The sequence below is a fragment of the Convolutriloba macropyga genome, chromosome 1 (assembly GCF_964194025.1).
Source record: "Convolutriloba macropyga chromosome 1, txConMacr16.3, whole genome shotgun sequence".
NCBI lineage: Eukaryota > Metazoa > Xenacoelomorpha > Acoela > Convolutidae > Convolutriloba > Convolutriloba macropyga.
In genome coordinates, this window is record NC_134468.1 from 12,488,316 (window position 1) to 12,509,078 (window position 20,763).

Below are 20,763 nucleotides of genomic sequence, written 5' to 3' on the forward strand. Positions count from 1 at the left end.
GAGCGAGAGAGAATAGATAGAGTGCTAGAGAGGCAAGGAGCCCAAAGAGAGAGAAAGAGGGTTTTCTGCTCCGGGAATGAATGATTGATTGGTGGGCTAATCTTGGAAAGGATAATATTATATTAATGCCCTGTGATACTTTGAGATATGTGAGCTCAACCTAGGCAGAGGAAACGCGAGTTAGTTTCATCTGAAAGCAATATCGCATTTATTTATGGCCGGATTTGGCCAGTGTTAATCAGTTTTAATAAAACCGAGCGGGGGTTCCAACTCGCCCGGGCCTCGCTTCAGCCCACCGGGGGTCGCCCCGCGAGGATTAGTTCACACGGGGGGAAGGTGTTACACTTTATCCACTCCCTACCATGCCTACCTTTCCCTGATTAGCTCAAAAAAGCCCCATGAACAGGCAAAAGTGGCTACCTTGGTAGCTCCCAATGGTTTCAGCCCAATCGCCCACTAGAAGGGGTCCAGATTATAAAACCCTGATTAGATTGGGCTAAAGTTGCCAGGTAAACAACCTGCAATCAGCTTTGTTGCTTTTCCTAAGCTCCCAATAGGTAACTTTGTACAAATTATCTCAATTCCTTATTATCTGTACCGGGTGTTCATAAACAGGCTTCAAATCATTCGTAAGCAGTGAAGACTAAGGCTGCGTCATTTGAGTTTTAGCGTTGTCATTACAGTGTACTCTTTCTTTAACACTCACAACATTTATTGCAATATGCCTCAAAAGTTAGGAAAGCTCAAAAGTGCTTTGCTTACATGTATGACAAATTAAATCTTCGTCAGAAGTTGGTACCTTAAAAGTGCACACAACTTTCGATCAAAAGTTTAACTTCAATTGTGATCAAATTTCTATGATAATCAAACAGGCGTTTGTTTCTGATTAACTTATACAAGCTTACAATAGGCAGTTTACAATAGCAGCTTTATTACGATACAATATTACAAGTTTAGATGGCTCTAGCTTCGCATGTCAAGGGTTGTCTTGTGACTCTTTCTTTCCCTTTTCGGGGGTAGCAGGGTTGCGGGGTAGAGGGAGGGTTGGGGTTGAGGAGGGGGGGGGGGGGGGGGGTGGTGTAGTTTATTTATTATGACCAACTATTGGGATAAGCGGAATATTCACCTGTGATAATAAGCAATGAAACAAAGGTGTCCGAAAGTAGCCAAAATGTCGCATTACAAACTGGTTTCACTTACTCACAAAACAAAGTGTCCATTTGTAGTACCCAACATAAACTGTTCCCCTGTTTTGGAAGTTTCATTAACACCCACTAGTTAATAACTACTCTGCTAACTTAGCCCAGTTATGAGCAGTGTCATATAAATTAATTTGGCCGTACTATCTAATCCCCTGGCTTCGATATATCTTAATTAGCTCGTTTGTCAAGATCCACTTTGTGATCTATCCAAGTTTAAACTTAGGTCAACATTCAATAATATCTCTAGATTAATACCGTATGTTTATTTGAAACTTTTAAATTTGATGAACGGTCTGTTTAATGAGAGCATTTTCATTTTCAGAAAAGTTGATTCCCTAAATATAGTTTTTGTTTAACATGTTTTCATAACTTTCCTAAAGAGCGGCAAAGAAAACAGCATGTTTACTTCATAAAAGTTTATTCTCCAAATTTAAAATTTCTTAAAAACATTTTTCCCTATATTTAGGGTTGAAAAAAAATTGTTTTTCTGCATAGGTTATTTTCTAGTTATTTTGTGCACCTAAAATAATATTGGAGAAAGTCCGATAAAACTGAAGTATTTTTGGACTTTTGAATTGCCCAAAATCATGAGCACAAATATTGAAAATGAAATATTCAGATAATTGATTTAAAATAAATGAAAAATTCGTCTTTTTTATTTTAAAGACGATTTTTTTTTCTAGTGGCTTTGAAAAAAAAAGATAGAAATCTTTGTTAACTCCTTTCATTCAATTATTTTTTTAATTTTATGGAATTATTTTAATAATTTTAGATTCATTTATATTCGATATTGTGGTATAAAAATAAATTTTAAAAGAAGGTCATCCGTTCTAAATAAAAAAAAACTCTCCCTCTCCCCTCCGAAATTTCCCTGAAAACAATAAAGCATACACTTTCTCATGTCACAAAAGAAATTCGTTCATAAACCTATTCACACTCATTACAATTGAGTAAAATCCAAATTTTAGATGATGACAAAAGAAACATAATTTGCGGATAAACAATTACAAATCAGCGCGTGAGAACAACACGTGAACAATACAAGGCTATTCAAATCCCAACATAAACAATCTAAGAGGTCAACTTTAATGATGAGACGGCAAACGAAGCTTAATATCTTTGTTTAGAAAATGATTAAAATTTGTTTACAGAAGTTTTTCTACACCTTTTTAATATTTATTTTCTATTATACTGTTAAAGAAAGACTTTTGTGGTGAATGCGAGACACACTTTCGATTTATTTCATGTGAAGTATATGAAAGATAAGGATGCGTTGTGAGTTTGGGGCGATGATGATGGGGGGGGGGGGGGGGGGTGTTGTGTTTGTGATCAAGTAGGTTCGCTATGAAAACAAACCGAAGTCAATCACAAGGTGAGTGTCTTTCTTAAAAGCAATTATCGAAAGTTCAATTCTATCACTCAAACTCGACCAAACTGGTCTCTGATTATATTTGGCTTGTAATTGACAGCTCCGTTAAAGTGAGCCAAACTAAACTGACAAATGACAAAGGCATCCTCTGCTTAAATTTGAAAACAATTCAGCCAAAGTTGAAAAATTATTATAAGTTCTATCATATCATTTATCAAATTCCTCAAACTTTTTTTCAAGTTGGCTCTCAATAAGCAGAGTTAAGTCAAAATTTCCGAAATACTTCTAAGTTTCAGTGAACATTTTTTTGATTAACGATTCGTCAAAATATATTTGGAAAAGAAATGTTGTCGAAAAACAATCGTCGAGTAGAGTTTTATGAAGAGCCAAATATCCTCAAAAAATTAAAAATTACAAAAACTTATTTTGACGATAAATTATTAGCATATTGAGTTTTAAAATTAACGAACACATGATAACGATAGAACGAACTGAACAGAAAGGCAAAATTGACAATTTCTTGAGAACACTGTCTTACTTTATATTTTTTATTCTCAGGCATCAAAAACTCGTGGATTTTTATTCTTCATTTCCGATTAACAGTGACCCATAATGACCGATTTAGTGCTTAAGCAGGTCATAAGCCTCTGAATTGATAGTTTGCATATTTTCACCATTTAATTTTTGGTGAAGAAAATTAAACCATATAAATAATTTCTGTGGTTTTTATAGTTTGTGGTCTTCACCAGCGCTAGGGCAGCAAATCGAATCGTTGTAAATAAATAAAAATCAAGCCGAAAATAAAACATGAAGTTAATTGTATAGAATCACCAAATTAAGGTTCTTTCAACCAATCAAAATCGAGAATTACGCTTTGTTCATGCCTTTGTTTCACTGTTTCAAACTTAAGCAAATTTCGGCTTATTGCTCATTTTCGGTTTACTGATCTTTTGCACCTGACTGCGCTTCGCTCTGCGTGACCAAATGTCAATCAGGCAAGTAAAGGCCGTTTAAACTCGTCATTATTCTGTCAATCACACCTGTCAGTACCAAACACACATACACTCTAACTCCTCGCACTTGTAGCCAGACATTGACACAGGTGTGGACAGGTATCCAGACCGACGCCAGCAGAATGTAACAGGTCATCAAAGCCAGACTCGAGATAGCCAGGGGTCACCATAGAATCCCACTAGTTTGGGCATGATATCATGACAATGTTGGTAAAAAATTGCTGATGTGAGGTGGTGCAATATATTCGACAGAGGGGAAGGGTGACGGCGTCATTTCAGGTCATGAAATATACCTCCACGTATAATATTGTATGGTAACGGAGATTTTGCGTGATGAAAAAACTGTCGTCTTTTGACTTCAACCTTGCAAAGAGTGTAGTTGAAACTTTGAAACTGTGGTATTGACTTTTCAGATTGTTTTTTTTTTCTCGACTATACCCTAGCTTAGCATCACCGTGTATTTTGCAGTATCTTCCAACTATATCGCATGTTCCGTGGGCAATTTGCATAACATTTCTAGCAAAATTCTAGCCCAGAATCAGTTTCAGCCTCAGTTTCAAAGCAAAAAATCCCATAATTCTAAGATCTTGGAACATCATGTGCCCGTTTTCTATTTTTTTTACGATTATGGTGTAAAGTTGTTTAGCAAATTGCAATTTGAATTGTTTTAGCGCTTACAATTGAGTTAGAGATAATTTATTTTTTAAATCCCAGCAGATAACAAGTATATACTTTCCCAAAAAGTGATCAATTGAAGTTTAGAAGTCTTATAAAATGTGAAATCGCGTTGCTATGTAGGTGCACGTTTTTACAATAATTGGAACAAAAACCTCAACTCTTCTGTACGTGAAACAATGGTTCAATTTTATATGCCAAGAACTGATAATCCTGACAGACCACGAAACCTGCCTTTCACAAGATCATATCAGATTTGTTTTTGACTATTCACTTGAGGACAATTTTAATCTCATCTGCTCACACTTTTGTCTTTTTGATATCGCCACTTTTCATAGAACGACACCTTTGCTTTTCTCCTTTATTTTGAGATTAGTTATTTTGAACAGTTTTTGGCACAAATTACATTTTGTTGTTCTTCCAAGTTTTTGCCGACGTTAACAAATCTGATAAATTCACCAGATATTTACGACCAAATTTGCTCTACAAAAATTTGCCTATGAATCATTGCGGCGATTAATTTCCACTTAAGCTTTCTTCGATCCTTTTGCTGTCGAGTTGGTTTCACTTTGATTAGCATTCCACTTGATCTCACATCCGATTTTAGAGAAAGTTTGTAGTAGTCTTTCAATTCAAGTAATAACAAAAACAAAATTATTTTGTTGAGGTAGAACATTTCGTCTCTGTATTACAGCTAAATGATTTCCATGTTACATGTAATTAGGGGCTCAAATTGACTGTTGGTTGATTTGATCACCTAAAGGATCATTGTAAAACGTAAGAATATAACAGTAATAGTTTTCAACACTGCTCCGCTCTTAACAACTAATGATTTTTTTAGGATTTTTAAATAAATTTTTTGCAATTAATCTAAAGCTGATTGAGACATGAAATCCTTATACACCTGAAAAATGGTAGTAGTTTTTCAATATTATCAAATCAAGTAATAACAAAAAACGAATTAAATTTGTGGAAGAGGAAGTATTTTTTCTCTGTATTGCAGCTAAATGATTTCTATGTTGCATGTAATTAAAGGTTCAATTTGACCGTTAATTGATTTGATCAATTTATGAACATTGCAAAACATCAGAAAACAATTTAAGAGAGCGCACGAAGAACAAGTAATAGTTTTTAACACTTCTTCCTTCTTCTCAACTGTTGATTTTTTTTAGATTTTTTAAGTATTTTTTTCGTAGTTAATCGAAAACTGCTTGAAGCTTGAAATCTTTGTACACCTGAGCCAGCCGCCTGACTTAATTGATAAACATAAACGTAAATTTTTTTCAGTTAGAAATGTGTAAATAATTCATTTTTTAAATTTGTAATGTAAGATTGAAAAGTTACATTGCAATTATGCTAATATTGTTAACATGGGGCACAAGAAATAGAAAAAACGTCAGATTAACCTTTTGTTAAAAAAAAAACAAAAACTTGAAATATGAATTGAATATATTTTTGAATTGCTTTTTGATCTTTGACAAAAAATTTTTACATCGTTGTTTTTTTAACTTGAAATTTCTGGATTTTTTTAATAAAATAATTGAGAGGGCAATTGGTTTTCATCTGGTAAAATTATGTCAACTGAGGGCTCCGGGTTGTTCTTTTTTCAAAAAAGTTGTACTCGATTGCTACGGCAACAATGCTTCTGTTTGAGTTTCGAAGAAATGACATTCAAACGATTAATTTGTCTCAGAATATGAAGAAACTTTCGACAATTTTAGATGTACGTTGAAACATTCTTGTCTCGCACGAGCCGTCTTTTCTTAAACTAATTTTAAGTAAATAAATCTAATGACGGTAGTAAGCTAGATCACAAAAAAACTGACTCCTGTAGTAAACAGTGACACATCTCAATTTTCATCAACAACACCGGTAGCTACATTGATGGGCTGTCAAAATTTTGTATTAATTAACATCTGGTGATTGAAATATTGAAAGAATTATTTAAATTTAAAATCATAGACGATAAAACTTCTCATCTGATCGTAGACGATAATTATTTTTCAGAATTTTTTGTGCAAAATTTACAGGAAGAAATTTTAGTGAAATGTCGTAGAATAAGAGTTAAGATTTCCGATTTGCAAGTCTTGACTTCGAATGACTTGTACGATCTTTTTAAGGGGAAACTTTACCCTCTCAAATTTTGTCTGAAAATATTTTGTAAGATCTCGCCCAAAAATTCTGTAGTCACTTGGGGAGTTAAATTTCTATTATATTATATCATTTATGTGATCAATTTGACTCGCCAAATATAAAGTTTGTCCCCAATTAACAACTACTTTAGTTTCCTGAAACTGAAACCCGGTTTTAAAGCTAATTTCTTTCTTGGGTTGAGATCCGTGTGTTTTTGTTTTGATTGCGCGTGGATATATTAATGAGGGCTTTTGAGTTTGATTGAAATGAAAATACTTTTAGCCCCGCTGGGTTATTATATTCTACATTTTTAACTCGCCCACTGTGATTTGTAATACCTGTAGCAGAACCCGCAATAAACCTGAGAAAGTTGGCCCTGTGCAGGATTGGACCCACTGTTTTTTATTTTGGTTCACACCTGGCGGATTAGACATCCCGGCAGCGCGTCTACAACATAAACAAATAATAGGTGTGAACGGGTAGTTGTTCAGGGATCTGAAACGATTATCCAGATTTAGTATCAAAACAGGCATAGCTGTCAATCAAACTACAACACCACTACAATATACCACACTACATTACAATACACTACAATTAATAACACTTTTACTCATGAACTTGGCATCCAAAATAACGTTGATAAGGTAGTCGCCTTATATATGTGAGAAAATTTACCCCACCCTCATTCTAGTTATAACCAAAGTAGTTATGAATTTAACACAAAGTGGGAAAGGCTGAACGGCCTTAAGCGGTGATTTAACACTTAGGCCCAAATCAAAACAATTTGCCCAATTTAAGTTGCCAAAATGTTTTTCCATAATTTCTTTTTGTTATCATTGTGCTCATAAATTGATCTTAATATTTCGGTGTCAAAACCAATAGATAGATTTATGAATGCTTATTTATCGTGTGAGAAAAATTTAACCCGTTTTTGTTGAATTTAGCTCTCTGCAGCTCTTAGTCGCTTAGTTAACTAAGCCCCTAGTTAGGTATAAAATAGCGATAAAGAGCACTAGGTATTATAAAAGAATTTTAGTTAAAAAGTGTTTTGAGATGAATTAATACTGCGGACAAATGGAAAATAGGAATGCGCGGGGAAGATATTGCAGGCGGGGGGGGGGGGGGTGATCGGGTGAGTGGGGTAAAAAAAATTATGGATAGAGAGAGCGAGAGAGGACAATGGGCAAGAATGTGATTTAATTTTGGAATTGAAAGCGTAGCCCTAATGCACTTCCTTAGTGGCATCCTATTTTTCCATTCTGATCAGAAAGCACTCGGAAGACACAGTCGAAAAGTTCCCACAACCATCATCACAATCACATCAGAATTAGATAGAACCACACCTTAAAAAACAAAAATCCCCCTCCATATTTTGCAATATCCCAACTTTGAATTTCGAAGTAGACTGATAGAAACATGCATCGGGCTAGTCCACAAGAATGTTCTAGAATTCTTAACTTTTCAGGCAATTCACACTTACAGTAAGGGAAAATTACCCAAAAAGTTAAAATTAACTATGCAGTAAATTTTCCTTAAATTTGAGACGAAATTTCAGGATAATTTACCTGCTTACCTGTACCCCTCCCCCCCCCCCCCCCCGGTCAATTGTACATTTACCGTAGGAGCCGTAAAAAAATAAGAAAAAAAATATCACAATCCTTTCGTGACGTGAAAATATAACCGACTGTAAAACGGCACTAGTTGCGATTCCTTTTTTGGTAATTTACAAACACTATGATGTTGTGTGATTTTAAAAAACTTCCAATTTCTAGTTAGCGTCAAATCACATCTTATACGGCACCAATATTTTAATTTCTCAGCATAACCAATCAAAACTCTGTGCAATTATTTTCAATATCCTTTAGATAAAAAGATTTATATATTCAAAAAGACATTATTACGTTCTCTTTCGAACGGTGACAATTTTTTGTTTCTTATATCATCAACGATTATCAAAACATCCTAAATTTACTTGAAATATAGCTCTTTCTAATAAATTTATTATCGTCAATAGGGTCAGATGCGTTATAAAGCAATTATAATATTTTGTGTATCAGTTATTTCCAGGTAACGGGAAAATGACTTGAAGTACTAGTTAAGTATGCAGATGTACAAATTATAATAACTTTGGATAGCTGTGGTTATCAGTTATAACTTGACGGATGTCGCGATAGGGAGACACTCAATAGCAAATCAATTTTTTCTCTGCTCGAAAACCTAGAAGCTCAGTATGCATTTTCTAAGGAAAAATTCAACTCCTAGTGACCTTTATAAAGGGGCACACCTAATTTTGTGTCTCAAATTTTTAAGTAATGATAAATTTCTCAACAAAATTAGCCAGAACTAATGCGGTGTTGTTTTTTTTATCTTTTTGAGATCATTAAAATCTCATAATTTGAGTGACGCCGATTAAAAATGCCACCTGTAAATATCATTTTTAAACGTGATTGAGATCACTAACAGCATTATTTCTTTGCAATAATGATGTTATGGAGTGAAAACAGCAAAAAAAAAATTAAAGTCAGAATCTGGCGAAGCATACGAAACAAACAACTTCCTTAAACCCCTAACAAGTACGTGCTTGACAAAAGATAGCCAAAAACAAACTTTTCCTTGGCTTTAAAGAAAAGTTGATTATTCGCGGGAAAAACAAGACCACGTGTAGACCAAAAACGCTCTAATTGAAAAAAAAACTGACCATCCGTAAAAATTCACAAACTCGCAAAAGCCTTTAATTGAGATTCAAGAAATGTTCTTATTCAAGACATGGTCTCATAAAAATTTAAGATCCGAAATATGGTCTCATAAAACAAGGATCAAAACTATGCACACAACTTGAAATTTCGAACACACACAACGCAACGACTACAAAAACGATACAAAAAATCCCAAAACAATGCGAACGAAGAGTTTATACAGGTTGTCATGATCGCTAGAAAGGGTGAAAAACCAATAAGTTCAAAAAATGGAGATGAAAATATCTAAACATGTGCTAGTACATATGCTACTTATCTATTAGAAAAAAATGAAACAGGAAAAAATTACTTGATTGGAATGTGAGTTTTGGATCGCATCCTGGTGCACATTCTCTGAAAATGAAAGATCAATTTTTGGTTAGATAGAATTGATCAGATTGGTGTTAGAACTGTGAGTGAGAGAAAGTTTTAAATGTGAAATTCAGTTGATAGGTCAATAAGATAATGATGGAACTGGAACAATATTAGTTTAAACTGAGTTAAGTTATATCGCCATTATTTGTCGAATCAACATCAAAGTTCACCGGCCAAGCTTTTCCTTGTCTTCAGGAAAACATATAATCGAAGTTTTCGATATTCCGATATTCTTGTTGTTTCCTTGAAATCGTCTTAACCTCCGGCTTTTTCTTTTGCTAATCAAATTCGTGGAAATAGTTCCTCCATATTTGTGGGGATATCTCTTTTTATTTTCATTGGGGTTGCTGTAATTTGCAGTTCGAATTTCGAATTTAAATTTCTCCTGTTAATTTATAAAGCATGCAAGTTGTGGATACAGCAGAATCCACTATTAAAGATATATAAATCCAAATATTCATCAGGAGTGGACGCTTGCAAATACTAACGTATCTTTCTTAAGCGCCCTGATTTTATTTTAAGACTGTTTTTTAGCGTATCGTTTTGAATGATCAAGCTATGTTGAAGTGCGTTGACTAGTTTCTTAACTTTTGTACAAGACATGGTTTCTTGTTCAAGCTGAGGTAGTATTTTTTGTTTCAGAGGAAAATTTATCAAAATTCTACCGCGATCACCCAGAGATGTCCGAGTTGAATTTCTTTTTGAGGTTTTTGTTTGTATAATGCAAGTGGTTTTCGAGCGAGTATTGTAGAAAAAATTTTGATTTGCGTGCAAAATCTCGTTCATCATTTTGTTTGAAGGTAACCCAAAGTACGATTTAAGACTGAACGAAAGCAGACGTTTTATGTATAGTTCTTAAATTGTTAAAATTTTGAACTCGAATAAAGTTTCAAGGATGGAGTCACTTGGTTTCTTTCTAAAGACAATTCTCAAAATTTTCTTTTGTAACCGTTCAATATTTTGAAGCTTATTTAACGTTGTTCCACCATAAATAAGAAGTGCATACTCAAAAATTGGTACCACGGTAGTTTTATAGAACATCAAAATGGTGTTGCGACTGCAAGTTTTCCTCAGCCTTGCAATTATTCCGATCCACTTCGTTAATTTTGAACATGGATTCCACATGTGCTTTGAAAGTTAAATTCGCGTCTAGAATTACTCCTAGATATTTGTAGGTATTCCACTTCTGAACCGCGCAATTTTGAATGTTTGTGTTTGTCTTAATTCAAAAAATTCATTACAAAAGTTTTCGACTCGTTTAAATCCAATTTCGTTTGATGAAGCCAATGTGAAACTGAATGATTTTCAGTAATTCACTCTTCAAAAGTTGGTCTTATGTTGAAAAGGAGGCTGGTGTCATCGGCAAAAAAATGGTGGATAATTTTCAAGCGTCCACAAAGTCATTAATGTACAGTATAAACAAAACAGGACCCAGAACAGAACCTTAAGGAACTCCATTTTTTACAATCAGTTCTTTCCATATTCTATTTTTCTATAGCACACTGTGTTCTTGATTTGAGATATGAAGAAAACCAGCTTAATACTTAACCCCTAAAACAAAGTTTTCTAATTCATTGAACAGCAGCGATTGATTTGCCGTGTCGAATGCCTTTTTCAAATCTAGGAAGACCGTGGTGCTATTGTTCCCTTTTTCTTTTTACAACCTTATGTTTTCCACTAAATTTACAAGTGCATCAACTGTTGATCTCCGATTGCGGAAACCAAACTGATTTTCACCAAGAATTTTGAATTTCTGTATGTAGTCGAGAATTTTGATTTTCATAATTTTTTCAAATATTTTTCCAAAAGACGGCAAAATCGAAATTGGTCGATAGTTATTGACATTAGTTTTTGATCCCGTTTTGAAATGTGGTTGGATAGTTGCTCGTTTTAACTTATTTGGGGAAACTCCGCGCAAAAAAAACTCTTTGATATAATTAACTAAAAATGGGGCTAAAGTTCTGTCAAATCTCTTAATAAAGGTGTTAGTGATCAGATCCACACCATGCGCAAAAAAATTTTTGAGGCTTGCTATTTGTGAAAACACTTCTACCAGATTTGTTTCATGTAGCATCATAGATTGTTTTTCAGCATAATTAGATGAAGGAAAGCTTATTTGTGGTAGTTTGTTAATTATTTCATCTGCAATAGTTACAAATTGTTCATTGAAATAGTCAGCTATGGTACTGGGGTCATCAGTTTCAATATTATTGAAAACAAGGTTAAAACTCACATCACTTCTGTTCCTGCCTATCAATTTGTTTATGATTTTGTACATTTTCTTTGAGTCCTTAACACAATTGTAAATTTTGTCTTGAATCAAAACTCTGTGCAATTATTTTCAATATCCTTTAGATAAAAAGATTTAATATTCAAAAAGACATTATTACGTTCTCTTTCGAACGGTGACAATTTTTTGTTTCTTATATCATCAACGAATATCAAAACACCCTAAATTTTCTTGGAATATAGCTCTTTCTAATAAATTTATTATCGTCAATAGGGTCAGATGCGTTATAAAGCAATTATAATATTTTGTGTATCAGTTATTTCCAGGTAACGGGAAAATGACTTGAAGTACTAGTTAAGTATGCAGATGTACAAATTATAATAACTTTGGATAGCTGCGGTTATCTGTTATAACTTGACGGATGTCGCTATAGGGAGACACTCAATAGCAAACCAATTTTTTCTCTGCTCGAAAACCTAGAAGCTCAGTATGTGTTTTCTAAGGGAAAAATCAACTCCTAGTGACCTTTATAAAGGGGCACACCTAATTTTTTGTCACAATTTTTAAGTAATGGTAAATTTCTCAACAAAATCAGCCAGAGCTAATGCGGTGTTGTTTTTTTATGTTGCGATCATTAAAATCTCATAATTTGAGTAACGCTGATTAAAAAGGCCACCTGTAAGTATCATTTTTAAACGTGATTGAGATCATTAACAGCATTAATTCTTTGCAATAATGATGTTATGGAGTGAAAACAGCAAAAATAAAATTAAAGTCAGAATCTGGCGAAGCATACGAAACAAACAACTTCCTTAAACCTATAACAAGTACGTGCTTGACAAAAGATAGCCAAAAACAGACTTTTCCTTGGCTTTAAAGAAAAGTTGATTATTCGCGGGAAAAACAAGTCCACGTGTAGACCAAAAACGCTCTAATTGAAAAAAACTGACCATCCGTAAAAATTCACAAACTCTGAAATGCCTTTAATTGAGATTCAAGAAAAGTACTTATTCAAGACATGGTCTCATAAAACAAGGATCAAAACTATGCACACAACTTGAAATTTCGAACACACACAACGCAACGACTACAAAAACGATACAAAAAATCCCAAAACAATGCGAACGAAGAGTTTATACAGGTTGTCATGATCGCTAGAAAGGGTGAGAAACCGATAAGTTCAAAAAATGGAGATGAAAATATCTAAACATGTGCTAGTACATATGCTACTTATCTATTAGAAAAAAATGAAACAGGAAAAAATTACTTGATTGGAATGTGAGTTTTGGATCGCATCCTGGTGCACATTCTCTGAAAATGAAAGATCAATTTTTGGTTAGATAGAATTGATCAGATTGGTGTTAGAACTGTGAGTGAGAGAAAGTTTTAAATGTGAAATTCAGTTGATAGGTCAATAAGATAATGATGGAACTGGAACAATATTAGTTTAAACTGAGTTAAGTTATATCGCCATTATTTGTCGAATCAACATCAAAGTTCACCGGCCAAGCTTTTCCTTGTCTTCAGGAAAACATATAATCGAAGTTTTCGATATTCCGATATTCTTGTTGTTTCCTTGAAATCGTCTTAACCTCCGGCTTTTTCTTTTGCTAATCAAATTCGTGGAAATAGTTCCTCCATATTTGTGGGGATATCTCTTTTTATTTTCATTGGGGTTGCTGTAATTTGCAGTTCGAATTTCGAATTTAAATTTCTCCTGTTAATTTATAAAGCATGCAAGTTGTGGACACAGCAGAATCCACTATTAAAGATATATAAATCCAAAAATTCATCAGGAGTGGATGCTTGCAAATACTAACGTATCTTTTTTAAGCGCCCTGATTTTATTTTAAGACTGTTTTTTTAGCGTATCGTTTTGAATGATCAAGCTATGTTGAAGTGCATTGACTAGTTTCTTAACTTTTGTACAAGACATGTTTTCTTGTTCAAGCTGAGGTAGTATTTTTTGTTTCAGAGGAAAATTTATCAAAATTCTACCGCGATCACCCAGAGATGTCCGAGTTGAATTTCTTTTTGAGGTTTTTGTTTGTATAATGCAAGTGGTTTTCGAGCGAGTATTGTAGAAAAAATTTTGATTTGCGTGCAAAATCTCGTTCATCATTTTGTTTGAAGGTAACCCAAAGTACGATTTAAGACTGAACGAAAGCAGACGTTTTATGTATAGTTCTTAAATTGTTAAAATTTTGAACTCGAATAAAGTTTCAAGGATGGAGTCACTTGGTTTCTTTCTAAAGACAATTCTCAAAATTTTCTTTTGTAACCGTTCAATATTTTGAAGCTTATTTAACGTTGTTCCACCATAAATAAAAAGTGCATACTCAAAAATTGGTACCACGGTAGTTTTATAGAACATCAGAATGGTGTTGCGACTGCAAGTTTTCCTCAGCCTTGCAATTATTCCGATCCAATTCGTTAATTTTGAACATGGATTCCACATGTGCTTTGAAAGTTAAATTCGCGTCTAGAATTACTCCTAGATATTTGTAGGGATTCCACTTCTGCACCGCGCAATTGTGAATGTTTGTGTTTGTCTTAATTCAAAAAATTCATTACAAAAGTTTTCGACTCGTTTAAATCCAATTTCGTTTGATGAAGCCAATGTGAAACTGAATGATTTTCAGTAATTCACTCTTCAAAAGTTGGTCTTATTTTGAAAAGGAGGCTGGTGTCATCGGGAAAAAAATGGTGGATAATTTTCAAGCGTCCACAAAGTCATTAATGTACAGTATAAACAAAACAGGACCCAGAACAGAACCTTAAGGAACTCCATTTTTTACAATCAGTTCTTTCCATATTCTATTTTTCCATATAGCACACTGTGTTCTTGATTTGAGATATGAAGAAAACCAGCTTAATACTTAACCCCTAAAACAAAGTTTTCTAATTCTTTTAACAGCAGCGATTGATTTGCCGTGTCGAATGCCTTTTTCAAATCTAGGAAGACCGTGGTGCTATTGTTTCCTTTTTCTTTTTACAACCTTATGTTTTCCACTAAATTTACAAGTGCATCAACTGTTGATCTCCGATTGCGGAAACCAAACTGATTTTCAGCAAGAATTTTGAATTTCTGTATGTAGTCGAGAATTTTGATTTTCATAATTTTTTCAAATATTTTTCCAAAAGACGGCAAAATCGAAATTGGTCGATAGTTATTGACATTAGTTTTTGATCCCGTTTTGAAATGTGATTGGATAGTTGCTCGTTTTAAGTTATTTGGGTAAACTCCGCGCATAAAAGACTCTTTGATATAATTAACTAAAAATGGGGCTAAAGTTCTGCAAATCTCTTAATAAAGGTGTTAGTGATCAGATCCACACCATGCGCAAAAAAATTTTTGAGGCTTGCTATTTGTGAAAACACTTCTACCAGATTTGTTTCATGTAGCATCATAGATTGTTTTTCAGCATAATTAGATGAAGGAAAGCTTATTTGTGGTAGTTTGTTAACTATTTCATCTGCAATAGTTACAAATTGTTCATTGAAATAGTCAGCTATGGTACTGGGGTCATCAGTTTCAATATTATTGAAAACAAGGTTAAAACTCACATCACTTCTGTTCCTGCCTATCAATTTGTTTATGATTTTGTACATTTTCTTTGAGTCCTTAACACAATTGTAAATTTTGTCTTGAATGAAATTTTTTTTTTGCGTCGTTCATGATTTGAGTGCTCTTGCTTTTCATTTGAAGATATCTAATTTTATCAATGTTGTTTTTGGTTCTCAACCATTTTGTTCTTGCATTGTTTCTCTTCGCAGAAAGATTTTTTAGTCAATTTGTGAACCATTGATTCCTATTTTTTTTCTTTGATTTCAACCAAAGGCTGGAATTTGTCGACTACAAAATGTATACAAATACAAAATGAGCTGAAAGTTTGGTCCGTTTTGTTTTTCTAAAATATTTTTAGGTTTTTTTCCATTTCCCTTTTGTAGTTTTCAAACAGTGTCTTGTTGTTGAAAACAGACATACTACGACGTTTAAATGCTTTCATCTTGGTTTTTATCATATTTTTTTATAGAAAAAAAACGGGATAATGATCGGTAATGTCGTAACTGATAGAATTTACTATGCATTGATTTTTATTGATATCTGTCTGAAATAAATCGAGGGATGATTTTGTTTTCGACATTTCTCTAGTTATACCCGAATCCATTAGGTTTATACCATTACTAAAGATAACAACTTCAAATAGCTTTTTAAAAGGAATCAGAGATAGTTGATCTATATTGAAGTTTCCATCTATGATAAGATTTTGGTTCGCACCCACCATAGTCTTAAATTAGCTGTCAAATTCAGTCAAGAACTGTTTTTTATTGAACCCTGGGGGAACATAGTATGTAATCAGTGTATAGTTTTCATTGTTTGTTCTAATTTTTATACTTAGGCTCTCGTCATAGTTCGTTGCAAAGTTTTCTTAGAGAAGAATATCCTCCTTGCAAAACATGGCTACTCCTCCAACAATTCCCACCCTGTTTTTGGCAATTAATTTTGATAACCTTATATATTGAAGTGTTCTTCATGAGAACCCTCCTGTATCCATGTTTCGACCAGACAAATCACAGTTGGTAGGGACCCAAATGTTTGCAAAAAAACCTGAAGTTCCTCAAGGTGTTTGCTTAGAGACCGCATATTAACAAGAAAAATTGTGAATGTTAGTTTTTCGATGCATAGGTTTTATTTTGCTGAAATGAAACACCGTACATTTTTTTGTTTTTTGTTCATAGGTATATCATTTCTATTGTTTGTTGCGTCCATATTAGGCGAAAAAGCATAGGTTCTTTTGTTGTTCAAGAATTGAGTACCACTCTTTTGTATAGTTTGCAAACTCTTTTGTTGTGTCCTTTGGTAATCCGGGAGCTCGCTGATGTCATCAACTGGTTGATATCTTTCACCATCAAAAGCCCATAAGTATGATTTCTTAATTTTAAAGTGAATGTCCAGCTCTCGAGTTTTTTTTCAATTATGACTTCCTTTTTTGCCAATCGTTCATTAATAAAAATAGGATTCCCCATTGAATTTCTCAGAGCTCTTAACCATGAAGCACGTTTCAGAATTATGTCCCTTGTCCCTTTGTTGCAAATATAAAAATTGAACACTAACAGGCGCAAAATTTCCATTTTTAGTGGGTGGGCAATCGAGATTCCATCAGGATTCAAACTAACCTGTAAGTTGTTGTTTACTATCTGTAAAATTGGTGCAAGTACCTTACCACAAGCTGGGATGTCGATGTTAGTAAAAAAAAAGAAACGGTTTGTTTTGATACCTTTCTACTGCTGTTAATCGGTCTTCTAACTGATAGACGTTTTGTTTTGAAGTAATTTGAGTGTTCTCAAGTTTTTCGAGACGATCTGTAAAATTTTGTATGACTTGGTTTTGCTTTGTTACAGTATTGGTAATTTTTTCAATAATTTGGTTCAATTCGGAAATGTTTCCTGTAGTAAGGTTCTCTTGGCTGGCCATTTTGACAAAAAAGCAACGTGAATTTCAGAGCTTGTAAATGGCATAAAAAGAGCAAGAAAGAGCAACTGCTTTGTTTTGCTTTGTTTTGCAGTTGGTCTGCAGTTGGTCTAACTTGTGGTTGGTCTGCTATTTGTGGCTGCAATAGCTTAATCTTGATTTGAAGGTCCCATATCTGTTGTCTGCAATTGCGTTCCTGCGTGATTTGTGGTCTGTGCCACCTGTCCAGTTCTCATGTTTTCCTATGGGGTCTTTCTTCAAAATATTTATTGTTAATATGAATATTCCGAATTGTAATTTCAAGCTGAAAGAAATCCGTGATCGAACTCATGCTTCTGAATAAAGTTGCAAAAAGGAACCGTCTTTGTCTTTTTTGCAATCAGCTGAGATGGCTAGCACAAGTCAAAGTTTGTCTTGCCGGCATTCTCACTCGGCGGCACGGTACTAACGCTATAGAAGTTTTTCCCACGACTCAGGAGTCAGAGTATACGTCATCAGTGATCTTTGCAGGAAATCTCAAAGGAGGGACGCTATTCTTGAAATGCTTGCTCACTATTTTAATTGCCCCTTCTGCTAGTCCGTTTCTTTTGATTTGTATAAAGGTGACCAAATTTTCCCAAAAGCAAATTACAAACTTTGAACCAATATCAGATACCGACTCAGATTCATTAATCATTTCGAACAATTTATATAAAAAAGTAGCTGTTTCCAATTTACACTTTCTTCAGCGATTAAATTTTGTCCAAATTGGTCCTACCTGATCAATAATAGAGATGGTATTTAACTTTATCGCACTCAATGTGCAGCAACTCCAAAAATTGGCTTCGGTTGTCAAAGAGATTCTTTTTCTAAAGTCAAGTTTATCTGATTATAGTAACTCTTACGAAAAAGTTTTGAAATCTTCGGCTGATTCCAGGCCGCAATGTTAACAATTTCGTTGAGGACTCTGTTGCATTTTCGCAGGTTGTATCTCATGTGGTTTTACTGTAAGATAAATAATCTTTTATGAAAAAACTGCATCATTTGCGTCACGGTAGACCACTATATGCCCCTCTTTAAAAAACTCAATCAAGTGCTTCTTCAGAGGCGTCTTTGGTCTCAGTGGCTTCCTTCTGCAAGTTTCATGTTGAGATGCCGATTTTGCGTTTCAAGTCGTTGAAGCTTGTTGGGCTTGTTGGTTCTTTTTTGATATCCTGTGCCATTCCACCTACGAAATTGAGTATCAAAAATGCTAACACTCCTGACCATTTTCAACTTGGTTCCGACATTCTTTTTAAAAATGGAAACGAACACATTTTTTTGATGCATTTCTAGTACAGTGTTCAGCAATCTGTCAACCCCTGAAGTAATTGTCAGCTCTTGGATAGTCATTGAGTGTGTACTTCTTCGTTGCTTCTTCGTCGAATTTGATTTCATGGTAGGCGTCTGAGAGGTCAACTTGGCTGATGTATGAGAAATCAAGGATGTTGCCCATGATCGCGCTCAAAAATGCTATTGGGTAGCCCCTATCAATGACTTTGCCATTGAGACAAAATTTCATCTCCTCGCCAAGTCGTAGAACTCAACTACTCTTTCCCCGCCAGAAAATACTGGTGAAGTGTTTGTTTTTCCTCCTGGCCGTACAAACACCATTGTCCTTTCAAAACAGTTGCTTAGGTTTTTATATGATATTGTTGTGAAGTAGTGGAAATCTTTTGTCTTTTGTCTTCGCAAAACACTTGCAATGATCATGTAATCGACCTCACTTTCGCTTCACATCTTGTCAATGCAGGCGATTGTTCGACTGCGGTGCTGTTTACACCATGATACGGTAGAGGGTATCTATCATGTAATCAAGTTCGTTGTCAGATTGCATAGTTGATAGTTGAGATTGTACTCAGTATGTTGGATTGTGAAAACAAATGAAAATTTTAAAAAAATAATTATGAGATTTATTGTACTTTTTAAAGCTACGTAGAAGAAAAAAAGATTAGCCAAAAATACTTTATATGACGGGCATGCAAATGTTTTGGTTGCCGTTACACAAATTTATGGAAAAATAAGGTTTCTTAAACTAAGATTCCAAAAATTTAGAGCAGCATTTGAGCGCAAAGGGCAAAACTCAAAATATTGATATGTTTCTCTCTCGATAGTCTTTTTTTGGTAATATTTGGAATTTGAATACTTTTTTGTATTACTCAAACAGCCTTTTAATTTACTTCTTAACATTTTCAGAAAAAAATTAAGTTATTTCATAAGATACGTTGGGAAGATTTCTGATTTAATTTAAATTTGTTTTAAAACTCGTGGCAAACAAAATATTCAGCTCCTTATTTGTTTCATTCTAAGTTTATGCAGAATTTGTGAGGCTGTGGAGAGTTCCAATGTTTTCAATTATTACAACTTCAAACTTTTTGAATTTTTGAAACCATTGAAACATAAAGAATTTTGAACAATAGATAGAATTTTAGATTATTGACAATTCAAAATTCTTTCACTTTGACAATTCTTTTTTCTTTTCACCCGATTTACAAAGAGTGGCACATAAAAAAGTACAAGATTGTGTAGTTTTCGCATACATCACGATAAAGCTCTGCAATTTTTTTATTCAATAAAGGATCATATCGATCGAAGAGTTCAATTATTTTTGTTTGTTTTTTGTCTTACTTTGTTTCACAGGTGAAATGTTTATATTGGAATATTCGGAGAGAAATATTTGGACAACTTTTCAAATACTGTTTTTTTAATGAAATCAATTTGAAGATGTCGAACTTGTTTTGCAGCATATCTTAAAATGATACAAACTCTACTTTCAAACTCTCATTATCTTTTATCTTTATTGTTAGAAAAGCTGTCAAAAAATTCAGCAAAAAATGTTTGACCGGTTTCTTCGTGTGGCATTCTTCTCACTTGTTTCTTGTCTTGATTTTTTGCGTATCGTTTGTTTTGGATAATTGTTGATGATGTTAGGTCTTGATGATAGGCGTCAGGTTTATTGAGAAAACCAATTTTAGACAAGAATAAATTTAACGACAGTTTTGTTGAATGCTTTGGAGCTTCAGTTCTGGTAATTGAAAGCGTGTATCTTTTATAGAAATAATAAATTTTTCTTTGGTATTTCATCGAGCCATTTTTGTGAGGCTGAATTTTATTGCTCATATAAATTCTCTTTAAAAAAATTGGTGTCACGCCCACTGCTCTAAACGGTAATTCAATTTGGTTGCTTTTTCTTCTTCTGGCTGGTTTTTTTGTTCAAGATTTCATCTAATCATTTTTCTTATATTGAATTAGCTTTTCCATTATTGTAACATCATCTCCAATTTCTAATCACTTTTTGTCTGTGTATAAAATTACCGATATTGTGAAGGACAGATTCTAAAAGTGGGAAATTTTTTCAGTAGTTTTTTATCTTATTTTTCAGTTTTGCCTATTGTTTGTATTGGTTAATTGTTGCTGATGATGACAAGAAAAATTGAAGATTGTCTTCAGATTGATCAAGAAATCAACTTTTGACGAGCAATCAGATCAAAGTAAGTTTCAGCCAGGTCAAACAGTTCCGGAATGTTAGTTTTGAGA

At 33.8% G+C, this 20,763-nt stretch overlaps 1 protein-coding gene across 1 annotated transcript in view; it reads left to right on the forward strand.

Annotated features, from left to right (window-relative positions):
• LOC142335045 (dihydrolipoyllysine-residue succinyltransferase component of 2-oxoglutarate dehydrogenase complex, mitochondrial-like) overlaps window positions 1-20,763 on the forward strand; it is a 559,039-nt gene that overhangs the window by 474,759 nt on the left and 63,517 nt on the right. The window lies entirely within an intron of this gene.